Below are 16,867 nucleotides of genomic sequence, written 5' to 3' on the forward strand. Positions count from 1 at the left end.
AAAGAATTCTCAGGTGGTTAAACCTTTGAACGCTTTTGTATTAGGGAATGGGAAGAATCAAAAGAATTCTCAGACTGTGTCGTTTTGAATTCTTTGACAAGGGAGAAGGGAGACACAAAAGAATTCAGGCGGTTAGTCCCTTGTTCTTTTGGAAAAGAGAGAAGAGAGACACAAAAAGAATTCAAGCGGTTAGTCCTTGGCGAATTCTTTTTGGAAAAGGGAGAAGAAAATGAAAAGATGAATAGCACAAGTTTTCAAGGTTTAGAAAACTAGAAAACTTCAGAAAGCTTTTGGTACAAAGAAGAAGAAGAAGTTCAAAGAGATTCAAGGCTTGTAAAGGATTGTAAGAGATTAATTGAAAATGCAAAACAAAGCCTTGCTTTTATAGACTCTTCATGTCTGGTCAAGAAGGCCATTTAGAAGAGTTATAACTTTTAGAAAAACTTAAAACCCATTGGAAAAAGTCAAAGCCTTTTTGAAGAGTTACATCTTTAGATTTTTCAGAAACAAACACTGGTAATCGATTACCAAATAAGTGTAATCGATTACACAAAGCTTTTGAGTGAAAGGATGTGACTCTTCACATTTAAATTTGAATTTCAACGTTCAAGGGCACTGGTAATCGATTACCAAAACATTGTAATCGATTACAACCTTTTGAAAATATTTAGAACGTTGTAAATTCAGTTTGAAAACTTTTTCAAACTCATTTTGCTACTGGTAATCGATTACAACAATATGGTAATCGATTACCAGAGAGTAAAAACTCTTTGGTAAAGGTTTTGTCAAAAACTCATGTGCTATTCAAAGTATTGAAAAACTTTTTAATACTTATCTTGATTGAGTCTTTTCTTCATTCTTGAATCTTGATCTTGATTCTTGAGATCTTGAATCTTGAATCTTGATTCTTGATTGTAGAATTTCTTCTTGAGTCTTGAATTCTTCTTGATTCTTGAACTCTTGACTTGTTCTTGATTCAATTGAGTTGTTCTTTGATCTTTGAGCTTTTTGTTCATCACCTTTGTCATCATCTTTTGTTGTCATCATTGTTATCATCAGAACACCTTTGAATCATTGTTGATTCATCATGAAGCTTTGCTTCCACAGAGGCATTTCACCGAACACTTGGTGGGCGCATGTTTAGGCATGAAAATCAAGGGAATGGGGGCAATGTGGCATGCCCCATTACTCCAGAATACAACCTAGGCCTAAGGCCATCCCCTACAACCCCTTAATTCATCAAAAATAGGCAACAATCCAAGGATAAATCCCTCACATTTTTGAGCAAATACATGCAACTTAGAGCACCAAAATACATCAATGGAAAGCTAGAGAGCCCAAGAATGAGGTACTTACTTGTTGGGGATGAATAATAGAGCAAAATGGAATCAAAACAAGAAAAATGGTGACCTAAGGGCTGCAAAACTCGTGAATCCCGTGAGCCTTTATTTTTTGAATGAGGGGGGGGGTGAATTTTTTTGGTGCAGAAACCTTCCCCCTCCCCCTTTTTAACCCCCTTCGTGCAGGGGTTGCTCGCCCAGGCGAGCTAACCTGCATTTTTTTTGGGGTATCAAATAAGTATGGCTTCTGACAGGTCAGCGTTCGCTTACTCGAACCCCCTCAGGGTAGATTAGGCATCCAATACTTACTTTAAAGACAGAACAGTCATAATTACTGGGAATTTAAAGGATACTAGGTTGCCTTGCAGCGGCGCTTTCCATTTGTCCAGAGCTGGGCAAGGGATGACGATCTATCAGTTGTAACCCTAGCCTCTACTCGCGTCCGTCCCTAAGTACCTGAAAGTAAGAAATGACATCGCGCTGCAAACTGTGGTCGCATTACCGTTTTACCCTGATCGGTTTCTGCCTTTAGCCCCATCCCGACATTTGACCACTGCCTAAGACGATTCTGCTCCTGTCGTAACAAAATATGCATGTGTATGCGTATGCATAATTTTTTTCAAATGCAAAAATCTTTTTTAGTGAATGCTGGTCAGGTTCAGTTTTAATTAAGCGCTTGGGGCACCCCATGAACTGAGCGAAAAGGCTCAGGTTATCACAAACCGCACATGGTTTAAAACCAAAGTGAGGACTGAAGCCTCAAACCCATGTTCTCTTCTTTTAAAGAACTATGACGAGAAAATTACAGCGGATAGGAATCCCTGGGGGAAACCAAGAAGAACACACAAAAATAAAAGAACATGCAATGATTTCCTCAATTGCCTCAGATCTTAAGCGTAGTATCGCTTGACAACATCGGAGTTCACGGGTGAGGGTAGCTCCTCGCCATCCATGTTGATGAGCACCAGAGCCCCTTCGGAAAAAGCCCTTTTCACAACGAAAGGCCCTTCGTAGTTTGGGGCCCACTTCCCTCGATTATCTTTAACAGTGAGGGATATCTTTTTCAGCACAAGGTCCCCCTCGTTGAACTTGCGCGGGTGCACCTTCTTGTCGAACGCATTCTTTATCCTTTGTTGATACAGGCGCCCATGGCTCATGGTCGTCAAACGCTTACCTTCAATAAGGTTGATTTGGTCATAGCGTGTTTGAGCCCACTCTAATTTTTCTAGGCCTGATTCCGCTAGTATCTTCTGGGAAGGGACCTCTACCTCAAATGGGAGTACCGCTTCCATCCCATAAACCAAGGAGTACGGCGTTGCCCCAGTAGAAGTTCGTACCGAGGTTCGATATCCATGCAGGGCAAAAGGCAACATCTTATGCCAATCTTTGTATGACATTGTCATCTTCTAAATAATTTTCTTAATATTTTTATTTGCAGCCTCCACAGCCCCGTTCATCTTCGGCCGATAGGGGGTGGAGTTATGATGCTGGATCTTGAAATCCTCGCACATTTCCTACATCATTTTGTTATTCAGATTGGTGCCATTATCAGTAATGATTTTCCTGGGGAGTCCGTATCGATAAATCAGTTCCCTCTTTATGAATCTGACCACCACACTCCTCGTGACATTGGTATAGGAAGCCGCTTCGACCTATTTGGTGAAATAATCTATCGCCACGAGAATGAAGCGATGACCGTTCGAAGCCTTGGGTTCGATGGCCCCTATGACATCTATCCCCCACATGGAAAAAGGCCAAGGGGCGGACATGACATTCAGAGGATGTGGCGGAACATTGACATTGTCTGCGAACGCTTGACATTTATGGCATTTCGTTACATGGGTGCAGCAATCGCTTTCCATAGTGAGCCAGTAATAACCTGCTCTAAGGATCTTCCTGGCCATAGCATGCCCATTGGCATGTGTCCCAAATTAACCCTCATGGACTTCCTCAATCATGTAGTTCGCCTCTTTGGCATCTACGCATCGCAGGAAGGTCATGTCATGGTTTCATTTGTACAGGACGGTACCACTCACAAAGAAACCAGTAGCCAATCTCCTTAACGTTCTTTTGTCATTGTCGGAAATCCCTAGTGGATATTCTTTGTTCTCGACATACTGTTTGATGTCGAAATACCATGGTTTTCCATCTCAATCTTCCTCTATTGCACAACAATGTGCCGACTTGCCCCGAGATCTGAATTCAATGTACGGCAGATCCCCGTGTGGGGCAAGTTGAAACATGGATGCCAAGGTGGCCAATGCATCGGCCATTTGGTTCTCTTCCTGAGGTATGTGGTGGAAAGAAATGTCGTCAAAGAATTCGGCTAACTTCAAGATATAAGTTTGATAAAGTATCAATTTTTGATCCCTAGTTTCCCATTCTCCTCTCAACTGACGTATTACCAAAGTCGAGTCTCCATACACTTTGAGTAGCTTTACGTCAAAATCAATGGCAGCATGAATCCCAAGGGCGCACGCTTCATATTCGACCATATTGTTGGTACAATTGAAACCTAGCCTGGTCGTGAAAGGGATACATTGATCATCTGGGGATACAAGGATTGCCCCTACTCAATGGCCCAAAGCATTAGATGCCCCATCGAAACAAACAATCCATTTGTCTATATCCTCGTGCGTCCGCTTCTCTTCGAATAGGGCCATGATGTCTTCATCCAGGAATTCAGGGTGCATCGGCCGATAATCTTAGAGGGGTTGTTGGGCCAAATAATCTACCAAGGCGCTTCCCTTTATCGCCTTTTGGGTGACATACACAATATCGAATTCAGATGGTAGTACCTGCCACCTAGCGATTCGTCCCGTGAAGGCCGGTTTCTCAAAGATGTATTTCACGGGATCCATTTTGGAAATAAGCCAAGTGGTATGACTAAGCATGTACTGCCTAAGACGATGTGATGCCCATACCAAGGCGCAGCACGTCCTTTCCAACATTGAGTAATTCATCTCATAGGCGGTAAACTTCTTTCTTAAATAGAAAATGGCTTGCTCCTTTTTTCCCAGAGTCATCGTGCTGACCCAACACGCACCCCATAGACTCGTTTAACACAGTCATGTACAAGAAAAGAGGTCTCCCTGTTACAGGTGGCATGAGCACCAGGGGATTCGCGAGGCTCTGTTTGATTTTTTCGAAAGCCTCTTGGCAGTCGCTATTCCACAAGACTGCCTGGTTTTTTCGCAATAGTTTGAAGATGGGCTCGCAGGTAGGGGTGAGTTGCGAGATAAATCTCACGATGTAATTCAGCCTGCCCAAGAAAACTCGAACCTACTTCTCCGTGCGTGGCTCTGGCATTTCAAGAATGGCCTTCACTTTCTCGGGATCTATCTCTATCCCTCTCTGGCTCACGATAAAACCCAACAACTTTCCCGACTTTACCCCGAAGGTGCACTTGGCGGGGTTTAGTTTCAGTTGGTATTTCCGCAGCCTTCCAAACAGCTTACGCAGATTTATGAGGTGTTCGTCCTCGGTCTGAGATTTGGCAATCATGTCATCTACATAGACTTCTATCTCTTTATGCATCATGTCGTGGAATAAAGCAACCATGGCACGTTGATAGGTTGCCCCAACATTTTTTAGCCCGAAGGCCATCACTTTGTAGCAGAATGTTCCCCATAGGGTGACGAAAGTGGTCTTCTCCACATCTTCGGGTGCCATTTTTATCTTGTTATACCCTGAGAAGCCATCCATAAATGAGAAAAGGGCGAACTTAGCTGTATTATCTACTAGTATATCAATGTGTGGTAAGGGAAAATTGTCTTTAGGACTGGCTCGGTTTAAATCCCGATAGTCTATGCACATTCGCACTATGCCATCTTTTTTTGGGACAGGGGCAATGTTGGCTACCCACTCTGGGTATCGAGCCACAGCTAAGAAACCTGCATCGAACTGCTTTCTCACTTCTTCTTTAATTTTCAAAGACATTTCGGGTCTCATCCTTCGTAATTTTTGCTTAACCGGGGAAGACCCAGGATTCAATGGCAACCTATGCTGCACAATGTTGAGGTCCAAACCTGGCATGTCTTGGTACGACCATGCGAAGATGTCTTGATATTCTTCAAGAAGGGTTACCAAACCTTGGCGGATAGGTGCGGTCATACCGGTTCCTACTTTCACTTCTTTCTTTCCCTCTCCGGTCTCTAAGTCTATCAATTCGGTTTCCTCTTGGTGAGGCTTCATTTCGCCTTCTTCCTGAGCGATCAACCTCTCCAACTCTGGTGAAAGGACATCCTCTTCCTCTTCTTCGTTTATTGTTTGACTTACTTTTTGGTCAAAATCGATTATCAAACCCTCGTTGTTAGGATTCCCAAAGGATTGATCCTCATATCTATACCATTCAAGACAAAAACCAAAAACATGCAAAATGATATGAGAAAAGGTGGAATCGCAAGAATAGATGAAACAAGATCTCTTTGTTATTTAATAAGGTAGGTTTCACAAAACAAAAGAGAAAGGAATCTATAGCCTCCAATTACACTGAATCAGCGATATAGACTTCCGACTGGCTCGTCACGTGCCAGTTCCCCAGTTGGAAATTGGGATGGCACATTCGCACGAAACTCGGCGGATCTTGTGGAGCCTCTTCTCCTATTGCCGCCACCTCTTCCTCGAACATTATCCCGACACTTGTGAAACACTGGCTAACATGACCGGACCATGCTCTATCTGCCCGGAGTCTTGATGGTGCATTCCTTCTTCCTGGTTTGCCAGGCTCATACCCCAACCCATATTTGTGTGGGTTACCCCTAACATCAACCACATCGGCATTCCCGTGGCTGTCCTTGCCCAGACCCATTCCGGGCTCATAACGGTGCCTGAGCATTACCCGCGCCACCATCAGGGCCGCCTTAGAGAGACAAGGTTGCAATGGACTTGTTTCCACAGAGGCACAACTTACCACCTCGAAGGATTGGGAAGCTGTTTCCAATGATTCCTCCGCTGCCTCTACATATGGTGCTGAGGAGGGGCAGCTTACCAACATATCCTCTTCGCCTGACACTATCACCAAGAGTCCACCAACCGCGAATTTCAATTTCTGGTGAAGCGTCGGGGGGACCACTCCTAGCGCGTGAATCCATGACCTCCCCAAAAGGCAGCTGTAGGCGGGATTTATGTCGATCACTTGGAAAACTACATTGCAAGTGTGGAGGCCTATCTGAATGGGGATGTCAATTTCCCCCATTACCTCCCGCCGACTACCGTCGAAAGCTCGTACTACCATCGAACTCGGTTTTAGACGTGAAGCACTAAAAGGAAGTTTCTCCAAGGTGGTCTTTGGCATCACATTTAAACTTGAACCATTATTGATGAGTACCTTAGCGACGACATGGTCCATGCATCTAACAGACACATGTAGAGCTTTGTTGTGCCCTCTCCCCTCAACTGGAATCTCTTCTTCCGCGAACGCGAGATAGTTATTGGTAGTTATGTGATTAACAATGCCTTCAAAACCCTCGACTGAGATGTCGTGTGCTACATGGGCTTCGTTGAGGACTTTTACCAATAGTGCACGATGAGGCTCGGAGCTTATGAGCAGTTCGAGCAAGGAGATCCTTGCTGGAGTTTTATTCAATTGCTCAACTACTTAAAACTCACTTTGTTGGATGAGACGAAGGAACTCATGAGCCTCTTCTAAGGTCACCGCCTTTCCTTGGAGACCTTCCTTCTTTTCAGCTCCCTTTACTACCGGGGAATCCACTTATTTTGAGGGGGTGGCCGCGCCTGCGGACTCTTGGGTCATAGGTGCTTTCCCCTTGGAGGGAAATTCCGCCGAGTGAGAGGGAGCGAACACCCGGCCACTGCGGGTTACGCCACTAAGGCCGGGTAATGTTGGTCACCTTGGCTGACAAGGAGTCAACCTCGGTTGCAGCCCCTTCTCCAAAAGCGGGAGGGGTATATTTCCATGGGACGACCTTATTGCTTTGATAGGAAAATGGTGTCGGCTTGGGCACTGTCGGGGGGTACTTGGACCTGGGGCTGGTCATATTCCTAGTGAAACATATTACTAGGGCTTTGGGGGTTGGGGGAGCCTTCCTTTCTGCCGTCTGCATTCAAATCTGCGGTTCTTCCCTACCTCTCTCGGACACTTCGAGCTGCCCCCAGTCCATGAGCCGTTGAAGTAGCTCTTCCACCGCGGGGCAGGTTTCCATGTCGTGTAATTCCCCGAGATGAAACAGACATTCATCGCTTTTGTCTCCACCACGAGAGACCATGCATGTTGCCTGCAACGACTGGTAGATGAATCTTCTGGATGTAGCCACATCTTCTAATCTCTTTGACCCTGATGGCCTATCCTTTTCGATGGCGTTTACGCTAGCTCCTCCATGACTAGCTAGTGGATTGGTCTTAACGTTGGAGCCCTCTTCTCGAAATGATAGCCAGTCGGCATTTATTAGGTGTTGCACCTTATACTTGAATGGCAGGCAAGTATCAATGTTGTGTCCGGGGGCTCCACTATGGTATGCGCACGTGGCATTTGAGTTGTACCACTTGGGGTATGGTGACTGAAAGACCTTCCTGGGTGTGGCCACCACCAAATTGTTTTCCAATAATGAGGGCCATTACTCGGAATACGTCATAGGAATAGGGGAGAACTGGTCTCTCGGGGAGCGTCGTGGATTGTCATACCTCGTGCCAGGAGTTGTATTATTGGCTGGCCGGGGTGTGGCTGGAGCCGCGTATTGTGCATACGTTTTTTCTGTTGTGGCAGGCCCTTCTACTTGAGTTGGGAGGGAACTTCCGGCTCGGATCGAAAAGTGCGGGTGGTTGTGTTGGTATGAGTTTTGAGCATTTTGGGGCGTTTTCATCCACGTTGGGGCGGTGGTGACCGCGTGGGTATCCCCTTCCTTTTTCCATGTGCCCACCACTGGGGCTCTTCTATTGCTGTTGGGGCCAGCGTTGGAGGCGTATTCAAACTTTCCTTTCCTCAGTCCGAACTCGATTCTTTCTCCGGAAAAGACGAGGTCTGCAAAGTTGGCCGACATATATCCTATCAGCTTCTCATAGTAGAACGTAGGCAATGTATCTACCATAATCGTGATCATTTCCCTCTCAGTCATAAGTGGGATGACTTGGGCTGCTAGGTCTCTCCACCTTTGAGCATATTCCTTGATGGACTCATGTTCCTGTTTGCTCATGCTCTGAAGTTGGTTCCGATCGGGAGCCATATCTGTGTTGTATTGGTACTGCCTAATGAAAGCAGTTGCCAAGTCTTTCCACGACCAGACCTGAGAGGCTTCCAGATTTGTGTACCACGCCACTGCTACTCCGGCTAAGCTGTCTTGAAAGAAGTGCATTAACAGCTTTTCATCCATGGAATATGCCTCTATCCTTCAGCAATACATCTGAAGATGACTCTTTGGACACGTCGTCCCTTTGTATTTATCGAAATCTGGTACCTTAAACTTGGGAGGAATGATGATGTCAGGTACCAGACACAGATTGGCTAAATCCGAGAAAGGATAGTTGCCGAGGCCTTCCACTGCTCTCAACCTTTCTTCAAGCATATCGATCTTTCCCTTGTCTTTTGAAATGGGAACGAGTTCCTTAATGGGGGCGGATTGAGATGGGGCAAGGCAGATTATGTTTGGTTGGGGCAACTCATGGGGGGCCGGTTCCCTTGGGGGAAGTAGAGGGCCTAAATGGGCATCTCCTTCATCATCTTCCTGCAGAGGATAGTCGGCATCAAGAGGGAGTTGCCCCTTGAAGGTAGGGCTTGGCTCAAATTGTCTGGAGCGGTATGGGGAGTGAAGTCTGGAGGCAAACCATAAGGGTAGGCTTGAGGACTATACCTTCGATTGAAACCCGCCGCGCTTCTGTCCCGGCCCAAGTTCAATGCAGGCTGTAGCACCGATTCCGCATCCCTAGCTGTATTGGAAGCGGCCATCGTAGCATTGTCTTCTATTGATTTTTGAATTTTTAGCATGGCTTCCATGATAGAAGCCATCTGATCTTTTAAAGCCGACATGTTGGCCTTCATCTGTTATTGCACTCCCTCTTCGTTATCCATCTTACTTTTGGATCGGGTGTTATAGGGGTGCCTTTGTGCTTTTTTAGTTATGGTGAGTTTCCTAAAGAAACAAACAGTGGTTAGCATGCCACCAAATCATGAATATGCTAATGAATGATCAGAGCACTTAGATCCACCTCAAGGCCTTTTTAGACAACATGATGAGTTTAAGAACTTCTCTTTTTATAAAAAGGAACAAAAGCTTTCATCTAGCCAAGATTTTACAAAAGTGTTACAACAGAACCTAACGGTTTCTAATTATATGGGCCATTAAATCTATCATGTGTTGACAGTAATTGATTAGCCCGTGAATTTCTTCTGGGGCTGAACACACTTCGGCCATGGCCCTTTCTTTGGCTAGTAGTCACGGGAGGTCTTGACTTCCATTTAAGGTCAAGGTGAACCTATCCATCCACATGGTCGCTTCTTGATGCAATGCATCAATCACCCTCCCTCTTGCTTCCTTCTCGGCGTATGCTTGTGCAAAGTCCTCTACTAGCTTTTGCTCATGGGTCGAAGACTGGTTTAACTCTTCTTTGTACTACCCTATTATAGCTAGCATGCTTTGCTCCGCGACTTCTAAGTGTTAGGCCAAACTCTTTTTGGATCTTGAGCAAGCAGCTAACTCCTCCTTTAAGACCATGCTATGTACTCGTGATTGGTCTCTTTCCTCTCTCCGGAGCTTAAGCTCGCTGTTGCAGCCCCACAGAGCCCCTCGGAACTTGTCCCGGTCGTGCTCTTCCCTACGAGCCCTCTTGGTCTCTTGTTCCAAGGCCTTGGTGGTAGCTATATTTATATCTCTTAGTTCGGCATTCTCCTTTCGGATTTTAAGAGCTGCTGATTTGAACCTTTCTTTGACTGTTTGGGCTTGCTCGAGTTCTGCCCTAAGGGCCTGCACCTCTTCGTCTTCCTCCGGTGCCTCAACTTCCTCCCTTTTAGCGGTTCTCAAACTCGGGAGCCAATTCAAACCTTGCACATGGGCTTTCAACCACCTTCAGTAGCCACCGATGGGCCCATTGTTATTGCCCCTGAGTTCTTTGCCCTTCTTTTGCACCACCTCCCATGCCTTGCGGACCTTCTGAAGTGTCTCCACGTTGGTCTTATTGAAACCTCGTGAAATGACAGGCGCGAGCTCTTCCTCTAGCAGTGCCCCTCTCATAGGGTAGCCAAGTTGCCTTATAGCAAGAACGGGATTGTAACTGATGCAACCCCTTGTCCCCATTAAGGGAACATTCAGAAATCCTCTGCACGAAATAAGAACCCTGGTTCTTCCTTCTTTCCATCGAGGGAACCAGTTGACAGACGCTCCTTCTTTGTTTGCTAAGAGTCGGTCCCAATTTTCCCCTCCTTTCTCTGTGCATGAACAGTGGCTTTCTAGCGGGCAAGCATGTCTCACCTCTTGGCGAAAAAGGTGCGAAACCAACCATACATAAAGAGCTGGAGTATAGCAAACAATCCTCGTACTGCTCTTCTCACATCTTCGGTCGAAGGTGTCATATAGGTCGGCTAGCATAGCGACAACCGGGCTTTCCTTGTGGTCATGATAGGTGAGAAAAGCGTCGATCTCTGCTAGATCCACCAACCCATCCACATTTGGAAAGAGGACTCCTCCAAAGATCAACACTGCGAGAATGTCTATGAACGGGGCCCATTCGCCTCTACCTGCCAAGGTTCTTGCTTTTGCCTCCAAACATTTTCTTGGTATTCCAACCACCCCATTTCTGACTTGCTTTCCATGGTCTAATTCCTGCGCCGAGATTTAGACTATCTTTGAAATTCTAGCTAATGAGGGATAGAACCCTAAGAAGAGGTATGGTCTCCTTCCCCATAAAGGACATCCTAGGATCTCTTCAAATTCTTCCACCATGGGTGACAACTAGAAGTCCCCAAAGGTAAAGCATCTCAACGGCTGATCATAATATTGGGCGAGGGAGGCAATGGCCTCTGTTGAGACTTCTACCATGGCTAGGTCCCATATTTTATCGTAAGCTTTGCGAAAAGCTTACCGCTGGAGCTGACCCATCAATTGCCTTAACTCCTTAAGGCTGGTGACATCTAGGCCCTTAATCTTGACTTGATAGAATCTTTTTCCGATTTGATTTGTCCCCATCATTTACCTAAAAAGGGGTGAATCAAGGCTTTGATATGAATGATGCAATGCACATGCATGAAATGAAAAGAAGAAAAACAAGTGGTAATTTACATATACGAGACCGAAAAAGATCCATCTTTTTAATACTACGCTCTAGGCATTGTGGCACCCCAACGTATGCACTAAAAAGTGACGCATTACTCTAAAGAGACAAGATATCACTAGATATACTGCAAAACTATAATTTATGTGCTATTTGCAGAAGAATGCATGAGAACAAATGGTACAGAGCGTGCTTGCTCCATGCCCCTATTTGGGGACCTATAGGATAATATCTAGGGGTCTCTAATAACTACTCCCAATGATCCATATCTCACATGGCTATTTTCTAGAGGTATCATCACTCAAGATAATAATATTGCGGCGGTATGGAATACCAGCGACAACACATTATAAAGAGAAAAAGCTCTAGACGAGGTTTCACTATTATCAAGCAAGTCGGAGACCTAGCATGACCATAGATCCACCTCCACTCCTTAGATTTCCATGAACCTAGGTATAGGGCCCCTTTTTACTCAAACTCGTGGGTGCTTAGAATGCGGTGTAAAAATGTGGAAAAGACATCATTTATTATTTTTACACAGTCCAAGAAAAGATGCACACACAAAGCTTCATAATTCCACACTTTCCTGAAATAGGCCTAACTCACAAAAATAGTCCCCAATGGAGTCCCCAACTGTCGCAACCTACCCTTTTGCGGGCGAGCGAGGCGAGGCTCACAGGTGCGTCTTCCATAGGAGGAAAATGCGCGGAGTCGCTACCAATGTTTATTGAAAGGAAAACGTTAGAAAAACCAAGGAAATCGGTCATGAAGAATATTCCAGATTCGGGAGTTATCTTTATGTTTGAGGAAGGTATTAACACCTCTCTCGTTTGTCCCAAAGGACAACAGCCATAGATTAGAATTGTGTGAAATTATGTATCTAAACTTTTATTTCTTTTTTATTTTTGAGGTCGACAAAAGCGGGGCTCTTGCTCCTACGTACCCTCCATCGAAGAGGAAATAAGACCTACGTAGTTCTTTCAAAAGGCAGCGATGTGTTGATTTTTCGCTTTCGAACGGTCCATGTTAACCGATAAAAAAGCAAAGAGGGTCGTTTAAAGCGTTGGACCCTAAAACGTTTTTTCAGTGATTTTTGCAGACAAAGCTTGATTTGTTGAGTTGATTTTAGCCTTAGTTTCACTTTAGTTATTAGTCAATTCAATTTAGAAAGAAAAATCCCAAAGAGAAACGTCCAATTGATTTTTTTATTTTATTTTACTAAAAGATATTTTTTTATTATTATATTATTATTTTACCTCTTTTTTGGTTTCCAATGTGGTTACGGCATGAACGAACGATCGGATTTCATTTTAACAGAAATTAACAGATGTCACAATTCAAATGATCAGAGGAAATTTATTTTATTTTTTGATTAGACGAGAAAATGACTTAAATAAATGACTAAAGCACGTCAAAAGGGGGTACAGAAAGTAAATGAAATGAAAATAAAAGTACGCGAAACAAATGGGGACCACCAAGGGTACATAGAATGAATTGAAAAGTTCGATTTCGGGAACTTACTGGTTGAAGACCGAAGAACGACGAAGAACGAACGAAAGACGGCGGAAAATCTTCACGAAATCACCCAAGGAAACGTTTCGGACGCATTACGGATGCGCCTCGGCTTGGATTTTCTTCACGGAAACGATTTTTTTCACTAATTTCAAGTGATCCTTAGCTACCAGGAGGGTTGAACGTTTTTGTTCTTCCTTCCTCCCCCTATTTATAGGGAAAAGAGGGAGAAGCTTGCTACCCAGCTCGCCCAGGCGAGCTAGGTTGCTCCCTCTAGAAGGAACTTCCTGGAAGGCCCAAGTGGGCCTAGTTGCTATTTGCACTCCCCTGTTTACTAAATACACCCCTACCTTTTTTTGCTTATTCTTTTTCTGTAACGTTATGGAACTTTACGAATTCCGCAACGATACTTGTTTTCCTTCTGTAATGTTACGGAACCTTACGGATTACATAATCATCCCTTTTTTGGCTTTCGGAATGTTACAGAACCTCACGGATTATGTAACAATGCTTCCTTTTGATTTCCGGCATGTTACGGAACTTCACGGATCGTGCAACAATGCTCTCTTTTGACTTTTGGCACGTTATGAAACTTCACGTATTGTGCAACAATGGGTGCCAAGTACCTCGAAGCGGTCAAGCAAAGGTTGCATGTCATCAAGCAATGGTCCCCAGACGAAATTAGGGTATGACAGTGCTATTAGTGGCTTTGAGAATACTTGTAAGCCAGAAGTGGAAAAAAGAATATTTTTTGTAATCAAGTTTGATTAGTGAAACCCTTTACTGGTTGGTAAAGGAGAATTGGACATAGCTCATGTTGAGTGAACTAGTATAAAATGAAGTATTTTTTACTGCTCTTCTTTATCTTACCAAAGTATTTTAAAGTCCATTATTTATACATTTTGGACACAAGGTTTTCACTAAAAAAAAAAATAAGTTTTATACATCATTGGATGACGGTCCATTTTTAGTCATTGGATGAGAGTTTCATAAAATTATTTATTATAAACATCTTTCATTTCAAAAAGGTTTTATCTTTTGACTAACACACTATTCAACCCCCCATCTAGTGTGATTTATTGTATTTCAATCATAATTCAAAACAAAACACTTCCAAAAACTTTGAAATGTGACACAATAGGTTTTCTACCCTTGAATATTTCATGAGTTAATTTCATATTAGGTCTAATCATCACACTATTGAGTACATAGCAGGCTATGTGTTAAACCCTAATTTTGTTAGGACACATTTAAAAAAACAAAACAAAAAACAAAAATGAATAATAATAATAATAATAATAATAATAATAATAATAATAATAATAATAATAATAACAAAAGAAAAGGAAAGGAAGAACAATAATAAAACGAAAAAAATAATAATAAAGGGAAAGAATCCAAAGGGACCTAATGGGCTCTCAAAGAGAGCCCATTAGGTCAAAGAGAACAGAAGGAGAAAGAACAATATAAAAAGGGAGAGGTTTGGGCATCCATGAGAAATAGAGAGAAAAGAAGGGGCACAGATCGTGGAGCGCAAGGACTGACCAATCCAACATTGCCATTTGGCACCACAACTAGAGAAGTAGGAGGGGTCTCCCAGGTAACCCTTTATTCCTTCCATCTCCTCTCTTTCTTTCTCCCTTCTTCTCTCCTTTGCTTTTCCTTTCCTTCTTATCTTTCATCTTTTTTTCTTTTTCTTTTTGTTCATTCATGTTGCCAGTGGACACCTTGGCCGTTGGCGAGGTTTGTAAATTGCTGATGTTGCTTTTTTGTTTTATTTTATTTTGTTTATTCCATCATCATCTTCCTGACTCTCATTCTGTTTGCGGTTTTTACCATTTCCGGCGAGGCCTTGCCTATGACTTCGTCATGCTGTTAATGGCCTCGCGCCATTAGGCCCTGCACCCAGTGGCATCAAGGCCTATATTACCCTCCATGCTAGTGCCCCCCTTTTCCAACGCTGTTTTTGCTACTGTGACACCTAGGCTTTTCCAACCCTTGTGCTAACTTGTGAGTTGGGTCAGGTCGCTTTGACCCGATTCCAACCCTAGCCCAATAATAATAATAAAAAAGAAAAAAAAAAAGAAACCTGAAACTGGCAGGAATGGTCGACACAAGCTAGGACAAAATAAAAGCCACTATTTACACACCCTTTTCTACATATGCAACCTCTCTCGTTTTAGGCCTAACCCGTTATTGTTAAGTTTGAGACAAAATAAAAACCATTATTTCTATCCTACTTCCACACATATACCTCATTTTCTTATGGGGCTGGCCCATTTTTGTTTAGTCTGGAATAAAATATATATTGTTAGTTCCACCTCTTTCTTACACATAAACCCCACTTTCATTTTTGGCCCAACCCATTTTCAAAAAATCTGAAACAAAATAATTACTACTAGATACATCTTCGTTTTCTCACACATACACCCCTTTTCATTTTGGGACTAGCCCTTTTTCAAGTAGTCCTAAATGAAATAAATACTACTAGTTGTACCTCCTTTCTCCTTGTATGCACCTCTACCACCTAGGCTGATGACCAGGCCCACCATGTCAGCACTCCGTCAGTGTTGACTAAGTCAAAGTCAACCCTTTGACGTTGACCCTAAAAAATGAATGAAAAAATATAATAATAATAATAATAATAAATAAATAAATTAGTAGACAACTCTTTATTTTTATTTAATTTTTCTAATTGTCTCTATTATTTATGTTATTCTTCAATTTAATTGTCTTTTTATTATAGAATTAGTGAGTTTAATTAATAATATGTTGTAAATATCCCGCTACTTATTTTATTTTCCCCCACATTTCAACCTTGCACCCTTAATTACTTGGTATTGCCAATGTTGATTATTCCTTATTTTTTGTGTTTTTCCGACGTTTTCCTTAAATAAATGTTGATGGGGACTCCCTAGTTTTCTTCTTTTGGAAAACACTCTTTATCTTTTATCATCATCCTGTCGTGACCTACATTGTGACACTATGCTAATGACATCAGCCCAAAAGTATTTAGGCAGATTATTCTAGTTATTGGTCCTCGCTAGTTCCTCAAGGGACCTATTTTTCCTCTCCACAACCCTATTTTTTGTTGTGTTCTTTGAGCATAAAAGTTATGATTAATGCCATTTTGTTCACAAAACAACTCAAAGTTGTCATTTGAAATAATCCTTCAGGACCACTTCTCAAACTTTTAACTTTGAAATCCTTTCCATTTTGAACAAGCTTGGCTAGTTTTTGAAAGGATTTAAAAGCTCTACTCTTAGAAGATAAGAAGGACCAAAAAGATCTAGATGTAGAAGTTCAAGTGGTCTGGAGGTAGAAATAACATTTTTGAGATTTGAAAGATGATCTAGCTTGCTTTCCCTTTTGACATGCATTACATAATCCATCATTCACAAACTTGAGCTTTGGAAGTCCTCCAACTAATTCCTTAGAGACTAGCTTATTTAAATTATTCATGTGGACATGAGTTATTCTCTTATGCTGAAGCCAAAAGAGATCATCACTAATTATTAAACAAGCCATGTTTGAGTGAGATGCACATTCTACATTAAGCATGTAGGTATTGCCAATGTGATTACCAACAAACTTAATGTTGGTTGAAATAATGTCAGATATTATGCAACACTATTGATTAAAAACTATTTTAAAACCTTTATCACATACCTGCTTATGCTTAACAAATTGTGTTTCAACCTTTCCATGTATAAGACACGCTCTGTGGAAGTGGTTAGGGAATTGCCAATATTACCTTCACCAAGAATTCTCCCTTTGTTATTATCTCCATAGGTTAC

The sequence above is a fragment of the Glycine soja genome, chromosome 3 (assembly GCF_004193775.1).
Source record: "Glycine soja cultivar W05 chromosome 3, ASM419377v2, whole genome shotgun sequence".
Taxonomy (NCBI): domain Eukaryota; kingdom Viridiplantae; phylum Streptophyta; class Magnoliopsida; order Fabales; family Fabaceae; genus Glycine; species Glycine soja.